At 34.9% G+C, this 9,495-nt stretch overlaps 1 long non-coding RNA gene across 2 annotated transcripts; it reads right to left on the bottom strand.

Moving 5' to 3' along the window:
* Positions 1 to 836: 836 nt before the first annotated feature.
* LOC110909745 lies at positions 837 to 8,927 on the bottom strand. 2 transcript variants are annotated; one of them, XR_002575592.1, is made up of 4 exons: positions 8,793 to 8,927; positions 8,219 to 8,285; positions 2,161 to 2,227; positions 837 to 1,041 (listed from the first exon to the last, which is right to left on the bottom strand). It is a non-coding gene; the product is annotated as an uncharacterized LOC110909745 (long non-coding RNA). The 2 variants fall into 2 exon arrangements; XR_002575591.1 differs by lacking the exons at positions 8,219 to 8,285; positions 8,793 to 8,927 and adding an exon at positions 2,736 to 2,874.
* Positions 8,928 to 9,495: the final 568 nt, after the last annotated feature.

Here is a 9,495-nt window from a genome sequence, read left to right as displayed (position 1 = left end):
TTTATGCATTATCAGTGTGCAACATACTTATGTTCTGCTAGTTGCACCTCATGCATTAGTGCTTTATTATGCTTCTCATGGTTGTATGTTTGGCTTTGCAAGTTGTTTTCTTTTGGGGGTATTTAAGTGTTGGTTTTGGCTTCCCTTTGAAGCTTTCAGCTTATCTATCTAAAACATCCAACAAAGACCATTGGTTAAGTGTGTATGTTGTGTTTGTGCATTTGGCTTTGTGAGTGGTTTTCCTTGGTCGGTATTCCAAGGTTTGTTTGGTTAGTGGACAATTGGTGTGGCGATGTATCTCGTAACCATGTTTAGTTATTGAGTGTTGATTGTTGCGGTTTGATAATACAAATACGTATGTTTAATGACATGGTTATTGTGGGTTGACGTGTCCATTGGCTATGATGTTCAAAGTATGGTGTTGTAAAACTGTGGTGGCTTTACAAAAGCAGCCTGTTATTACCAACTTTTTGAGCCTATTTAAGAATTTGTTTCAATACGTTTAAACTATTTTATCCTTTGTTTATTTATTATTAAGTGTATGCTAATTTGTTTTTTGATTGATTGGTTAAAAAATGTCAAACTCTAATGACAAGACACCCCTACTTGACCGTCTTGCAGCTGTTCTTGAAGAATTGATAGAGTCCGATCGTTTGGTGATGTAAAAGTTAGATGAACTAACCGAGCGTGTTTGGAGGCTATGCGAATGGCATGCTGAACTTCAAGCTGCAATTGATGTGCTTTTTTTTGTGCGTCGTGTTCAGCCTAGAATAGTTTTTTAAATTTGTAAGACCCTTACAGAATATATGATATTTTATATCATGTGTTGAGCATATTTATTTCACCCATGCCATGTTTATCAAAACATGCAACTAGTATTTAGCAAACTGAAAAAAACAACTTCCAAAAGATGATTATTTTATTTTTACAAAAGTTTGGTTTCAAAAGAAACTATTAATATAGAAGCAGAAACTTTGCTGATGCGGGTGTGTTTGGTCCTCTAGCCAACTTGATCATCATCCGAAAGTTGTTCATAGTTACCTACATTAAAGTGACCAGAAACATTAGTTTTAAGTTTGTAATGTGAAAAAAAAAACTAGTTCTCAGCATCAAACTAATAAAACATGCAGGTTTGTAATGTGCAAAAAAACTAGTCACGCGACGGGATGTGCATCGATCTATCGCGTGACGTGACACTGGTCGCGGGCCGCGACCCCTTCAATGGTCCTTGTCATGTGACGCGAGCAAGGGGTTTCAACAGAAAGAATTGTTCCCTGACCTGCACTTATTCAAATCAAACTAGTTTTTACGAAAACGGTCATAACCCGTTCATTATTGATCCGATTTGAGTCCCGTTTCTTCCAACGTAATCGTAATTAGATCCTCTATCATATAGAATCAAAATCCAACATATGAAGGAACAATTTTTCTTAAATTTAAGCCCTCGGCTTATAATAAATTCAAGTTCTTTTGACCCGCTTGTATTTTAAACATCAATTAATCAAAGTAACTATCCGTTTTACCCTAACAATACGATTTGGGTATTTATTACTACTAAGGCTTTAACCATAAGATTTAGATACTCATTATATTCATATGTATGCTATTTATTCGACCCATTCAACTATAACAAGTTAAACTAAATTAACATGAATCCTATATTTGGAGTTATGTTTCTTTTGGTCGTACTCACAAATGAGTTTATGACCTATATTCAGCGTTATCTTTTCTCGGCTAACGACTATAATGTTTATTAATTTAAAATCCGGCATCGTTTCGACATCTTTAATCATGTAACCTTCCTGGTTTACACCAAGACATCATATTGACCCGTTTAGCTTTCATAGCGACATCCATCGCTTTATATCACCAAAGTTTTACTACTTTGGTTATTTTGACCCGTTTAGTTTGTTAGTGAAAACCGTCACTTTTATCAAACCAAACATGTATAATTAGAGTCCTTTTGACCCGTTCGAACATCATAGTGGAATCCACCACTTCTACGTTTTTACTTATCGCGATACTCTTGTTATTTCGATCGGTTAATACAAACGGAATCCTCCATTTTAGTATCAACCAAACTTCATAACGATTCATTTATATTTCAAGTAATTAAACATAAGATACTAGCAAAATTTTACGAAGCGTAGAGTCGCGTACCTTTAGACCTTTCCTTTCAAACAACTATCCATTCCACCTTGACTACTTGACGATCCACCCAAATTTCCTATAGAATCCAATTCGAACATATTGCTTAGAATTCATATTTCCATATTCGACCTATAACACGTCTATCTAAATCGATTAAGTGACTCTTCCATATTTATCACTTATTTCAAGTTCATTTAGACATTTTTTTCGAACATCTTAAGGGCGAAATCCGTATCAAACTATTATCATGTTTACGGTTTACTAGTTAACCATATCATAACATCAATTTCATACTTAATATGACAATAATACCATAAACAACACTTGTACTTACATCATCACAATCAAAAATCATCAATTATCACAATGATTCAAGTGTTTATCACAAAACCCACATAACCCACCTATGGTAGTTCATCAATTCAATAAGTTATGACACCAAAATCACTAGATTTTTATCTAGGGCTTGTTCCTAGACTTATAATCACCTCAATTATGCTATAACATCAACTTTTATTCAAGAATTTAAGTTATGAGAATTCATAACCATTCAAGTTATCATCAAAAATCAGAATTATACATACCTTGTGATTCTCTATGTGTAGTAATCACTTAATTGACTTGAAATTGATCTTTAATCAACTTCTTTCTTTGATTTTTGAGATGATTTTTGTGAGGCTAGGGTTTTTGTAGGAAGCTCTGTTTCTTCCTGTGTTTGATCGACCAGAGGAAAAACACACCAAGTGTGTGTTTTCAACCTTATCACTTGTTATAAAAACAAGTTTCCAATTTGTTAAATTTTGGTCCCTCTAGTTTTAAGATGTATAGAATGAGTTATAATTCCATGATCTTTCATCATTGATAATAGATATTTAACTAGGTTAAATATCCCTAGTTTTATTATTATTTTTTTATATCAATAATATTAATTCTTCATGTTTTTATGGGTGTTACAAGTCTACCCCCTTAAAGAGGATTTCGTCCTCGAAATCGTAATACGTACCAAATAAGGAAGGGTATAAGCGTCTCATCTCTTCTTCGGACTCCCAAATGGTGTCTGATCCCTTCCGATGTTCCCATTTGACTTTTACTTGATCGATTTCTTTATTCCTTAAGCTTTTAACCTTTCGATCATGAATTGCGATAGGCTTTACGACCTAGTTCAGTTTATCGTCTACTTTAATGTCGTCTTAGTGTATATAAGCTGTTTTATTAGCTAAGCACTTTCGCAAAAGTGAATCATGGAAAGCGCTGTGTATATCATTCAATTCTTCTAGCAATTCGAATCGGTAAGTTACCTTACCTAAACGTTCCACAATTTTAATGTAACTATATCACCAACCTGAAACTCGATTTGTCTTCGTCTTTTAACCGCGTAGGACTTTTGTTGATCTTCAGCAGCTTTTAAATGAGCCCGGATCACCTCAATCCTTTCATTAGTGATCCTGACTACATCTTTGTGACTAACTCTCGCGGACCCACTTCATTCCAACACACCGGGATTCAGCATTTTTCTATCGTAAAGCATTTTGTTCGGAGCCATTCCAATACTGGAATGATAGCTATTATAGGGATTCGGCAATTTTCTGCCGTAAAGCATTTTGTCGATATTCGCTTGGCCCATCGGTCTGCGAATGATATGGGGTACTAATGAACAGCTTAGTATCCATCTGCTCTTGGAAATAGCGCCAAAAGTTTGAAGTGAACCGTGTATCTCTATCCGATACGATAGACACCGGTACTCCATGGCGAGATATAATTTCATTCGTGTATTGTGTATCTTTATCAAAAGTGTATTTCTCGCGAATCGGAATAAAATGAGCATTCTTGGTTAATCTATCTACTACTACCCATATGGCATCTAATCCACGTGTTGTTCTTGGTAGTTTAGTTAACAGATCCATAGTGATGTGCTCCTATTTCCACACTAGAATGTCCAACAGTTGAAGTTTACTATAAGACTTCTGGTGTTATGCTTTTACTTGTAAACAAGTTAAGCATTTTTCTACATATTTAATAATGTCTCGCTTCATTCCGGGCCACCAATAATTTTGTTTCAAATCTTGGTACATTTTTTTAGCTCCCGGATGAATAGAATAACGGAACTTTGTGGGCTTTATTAAAAATAAGAGTTTTAACATTAGATGTGGTTGGAACCCAGATTCGATCAAAACGGGCTTTCCATTCATTACTATATTCTTTCAAGTCTTGGAGCTGGCCCACAATTCTTTCATTGTCTCTAACCAACGTCTTTGTCTCATATTCTACTCCTTTTGATCAAAGAAGTACTTGAGACTTTTATGGTTAGTGAAAATTGTACATTTCACACCATACTGGTAATGCCTTCATATCTTTAAGGCAAAAATCATTACCGTCAATTCAAGATCATGTGTCGAATAATTCTTTTCATGAATCTTTAATTATCTTGAAGCATACGCAATTACTTTTTCTTGTTGCATAAGTACACACCCGAGACTAAGCTGGGATGCGTCAGAATAGATGACCACGTCTTCAGCCCATCTAGTAACGTTAATACCGGAGCACTGGTCAACTTTTCTTTAGGTATTCGAAAGGCATCTTCTTATGCGCTTCCCCATAAGATTTTCTCTATTTTCTCTATTTATTTATTTATTATTTTTTTATTGTTCAATTTGGTTAATGGCGTTGTGATTTTGGAGATATCTTGTATAAATCTCTAGTAATAACCTGTAGGACTTAGGAAACTCCTAACCTCTGATGAATTCTTCAGAGGTTTCCATTTAGACACAGCTTCTATTTTGGACGGATCCACCGACACTGATAACATATCCTAGAAATTGTACTTCACGTAGCCGAAAGGCACATTTTGAAAACTTCTCGTGAAGTCTTTCACGCAAATAACACTCGTGATCCGTTTCGCTCCTCGAATACACGAGAATATCGTCAATGAATACTATCACTGACTTATCTAGCATCGGTTTGCAGACGCGGTTCATGAAGTCCATGAAAGCCGTAGTAGTATTTGTTAATCCGAAAGACATTACTAAGAATTCGTAATGTACATAACGTGTTCGAAACACCATTTTCAGTATGTATTTATCTTTCACCATTAACTGATGATAACCAGACCCTAAATCAATCTTTGAAGACCAACTTGAGCCTCATATCTGGTTAATTAAATCGTAATTCCTTGGAAGTGATTATCGATTCTTTACCGTTAGTTTATTTAACGTCCGGTAATCAATACAAATTCACATGCTTCCGTCTTTCTCCTTTATGAATAATACCGGCGCTCCCCACGGCGAAACACTCGGCCGTATAAGTCTTGCATCGAGAAGATCTTGCAATTGTGATAACAATTCTTGTAGTTCCGATGGCTCAATCGATAAGGAGCCTTGGCTACCGGTGTCGCGCCCGGAAGCTAATTCGATGCCAAACTCCACCTCGTTTTCAGGTGGTATCCCCGGTAGATTTTCCGGGAAAAACTTCCTCTACACTTGTACGACTAATATATCTAAATTTTCTAAAAACTTTTTAGTTGAATCATGTATGTAAGCCATATACGTCTTACATCCATGTTGGAAAAGCTTCTAAGCTTCAATAAATAAAGAAATTAGGGAACTGCAACTTTTCTTCCCATAAATATTAACATGCTTTCCGCTCGGAGACATTAGTTATATCTCCTTACGGTTTTATGTTACTTATACGTGATATCGAGCTAGTCTATATATCCCGATTACCACATGGATTTCTCCCATTAACGTGGGAATTAGATCGATGAATTAATCTTCATCGTTAATACTCAATTTGCAGTTTCAACACATATCATAACCAAAAAAGCTTTTTATTATTACCTATTTCTACTTCTTAAAGCATAGGTAATTTCGTTAACATGAATGTAGGGTGTTGAATAAATCGATGTGAAACAAAAGATTTATTTGCACCCGTAATCATTTAATTCGCACTGAAATTAAATTTATAAGAATATACCTGAAACAACATCAGGTTCAGTTTTAGCCTCTGTGGCTATCATGTGGAACGACCTTGCCCTTGATTTTTGGGCATTAGACTTTGTGTCAGTTGTTTCTTTGGTTCCAAGCCGCTCTGGACATTTAGACTTCTTATGTCCCGGCTTATAGCATTTTCCCTTGTGAATTTTTCCACATATTTTACACTTATGTAACCCCCCTTTTTGTAACTCATTTCTTGGGAGCTTTATTAAACTTTAATTTCTTTACGGGACTTGGATTCACATCCTCATTTCATCTCTTTGTTGTAAGATACTGACTTTCAATTCAGTCATCATATCGTCCACCACCGGCACGACTGTGGTTTGTAATCTATCGATAAACTGCGATAGACTATTTTCTAAAGCCTTTCCGACTTCCTCGGAAATCTTAACTTTCATTTGTTCAGTCAAGTGAGATGTCGAATCATCTCCGGTTACTCCAGACATTTCTTTAACTGAAACGTCCATAACAGTTAATCAATAACTATTTAATTCATTTCCATTTCGTTATATGAAAATCTATATCACACACACTTAATCACAAGTAATGTGTTATTTCTTTTTCGGTTTGGTCAAGTACATATCTTGCCTTACCTTTCTTACTTAGTGTATTTCCCGGGTTCGAGCGTATTCATACACTCCTCCCATACACTTTTCACATATTTTACATCATTTGAATCTTTGAATCTAGACTTATTTATAAGTAACTCTTACCGGATGTCTTGATCAAGCTTTGAACCAAACACACTTCGTCTTAACCAGGCTCTGATTACCAACTTGTAAGACCCTTACAGAATATATGATATATTATATCATGTGTTGAGCATATTTATTTCACCCATGCAACTAGTATTTAACAAACTTGAAAAAAAAAAACAACTTCCAAAAGATGATTATTTTATTTTTACATAAGTTTGGTTTCAAAAGAAACTATTAATATAGCAGCGGAAACTTTGCTGATGCGGGTGTGTTTGGTCCTCTAGCCAATTTGATCATCATCCGAAAGTTGTTCATAGTTACCTACATTAAAGTGACCACAAACATTAGTTTTAAGTTTGTAATGTGAAAAAAAAACTAGTTCTCAGCATCAAACTAATAAAACATGCAGGTTTGGCCGAGTTTAGAACCCGTCGCGCGACACGACGGGATGTGCATCGATCTGTCGCGTGACGCGACACTGGTCGCGGGCCGCGACCCCTTCAAAGGTCCCTGTCGCGTGACGCGAGCAAGGGGTTTCGACAGAAAGAATTGTTCCCTGACCTGCACTTATTCAAATCAAACTAGTTTTTAAGAAAACGGTCATAACCCGTTCATTATTGATCCAATTTGAGTCCCGTTTCTTCCTACGTAATCGTAATTAGATCCTCTATCATATAGAATCAAAATCCAACATATGAAGGAACAAATTTTCTTAAATTTAAGCCCTCGGCTTATAATAAATTCAAGTTATTTTGACTCGCTTGTATTTTAAACATCAATTGTTCAAAGTAACTATCTGTTTTACCCTAACAATACGATTTGGGTATTTACTACTACTAAGGCTTTAACCATGAGGTTTAGATACTCATTATATTCATATGTATGTTATTTATTTGACCCATTCAACTATAACAAGTTAAACTAAATTAACACGAATCCTATATTTGGAGTCACGTTTCTTTTGGTCATACTCACAAATGAGTTTATGGCCTATATTCAGCATTATCCTTTCTCGGCTAACGACTATAATGTTTATTAATTCAAAATCCGGCATCGTTTCGACGTCTTTAATCATGTAACCTTCCCGGTTTACGCCAAGACATCATATTGACCCGTTTAGCTTTCATAGCGACATCCATCGCTTTATATCACCAAAGTTTTACTACTTTGGTTATTTTGACCCGTTTGAACATCATAGTGGAATCCACCACTTCTACGTTTTTACTTATCGCGATACTCTTGTTATTTTGATCGGTTAATACTTAATACAAACGGAATCCTCCGTTTTAGTATCAACCAAACTTCATAACGATTCATTTATCATTCAAGTAATTAAACATAAGATACTAGCAAAATTTTACGAAGCGTAGAGCCGCGTACCTTTAGAGCTTTCCTTTTAAACAACTATCCGTTCCGCCTTGACTACTTGACGATCCACCCAAATTTCCTATTGAATCCAGTTCGAACATATTGCTTAGAATTCATATTTCCATATTCGACCTATAACACGTCTATCTAAATTGATTAAGTGACTCTTCCATATTTATCACTTATTTCAAGTTCATTTAGACATTTTATCGAACATCTTAAGGGCGAAATCCGTATCAAACAATTATCATGTTTATGGTTTACTTGTTAACCATATCATAACATCAATTTCATACTTAATATGACAATAATACCATAAACAACACTTGTACTTACGTCATCACAATCAAAAATCATCAATTATCACAATGATTCAAGTGTTTAACACAAAACCCACATAACCCACCTACGATAGTTCATCAATTCAATAAGTTATGACACCAAAATCACTAGATTTTTATCTTGGGCTTGTTCCTAGACTTATAATCACCTCAGTTATGCTATAACATCAACTTTTATTCAAGAATTTAAGTTATGAGAATTCATAACCATTCAAGTTATCATCAAAAATCAGAATTATACATACCTTGTAATTCTCTATGTGTAGTAATCACTTAATTGACTTGAAATTGATCTTTAATCAACTTCTTTCTTTGATTTTTGAGATGATTTTTGTGAGGCTAGGGTTTTTGTAGGAAGCTCTGTTTCTTCCTGTGTTTGATCGACCAAAGGAAAAACACACCAAGTGTGTGTTTTCAACCTTATCACTTGTTGTAAAAACAAGTTTCCATTTTGTTAAATTTTGGTCCCTCTAGTTTTAAGGTGTATAAAATGAGTTATAATTCCATGATCTTTCATCATTGATAATAGATATAATTAGGTTAAATATCCCTAGTTTTATTATTATTTTTTTATATCAATAATATTAATTCTTCATGTTTTTAGGGGTGTTACAAAATTGATTGTAAATTTTGAAATATTATCAGTAACAATCAGTAATTTGTATTGTATGTAGTTTTAGCAGGCCATAACGGTACATCTTAGTAGGCCATGAATGTACGGCTCATGTCGCATTTGCGACGGGGCCTAAATCTAGTAAAATATAATTCGCATGTGCCGATGTGGGGCTAGCTCACCTGGTAGAGACTCTTGTTTCTTAGTGAGAGATCTTTCGTTCAATCCCGACCGAAAACACTTTTAAGGACACGTGAATATGAAAAATATATACTTCAATCTGATTCGGAAATCATCCATTATTAATTGACAAAAAAATATTACCTTACTATGCT

The sequence above is a fragment of the Helianthus annuus genome, chromosome 15 (assembly GCF_002127325.2).
Source record: "Helianthus annuus cultivar XRQ/B chromosome 15, HanXRQr2.0-SUNRISE, whole genome shotgun sequence".
Taxonomy (NCBI): domain Eukaryota; kingdom Viridiplantae; phylum Streptophyta; class Magnoliopsida; order Asterales; family Asteraceae; genus Helianthus; species Helianthus annuus.
Note: the sequence above shows the minus strand (reverse complement) of the source record. Positions and strands in the feature narration are given on the sequence as shown.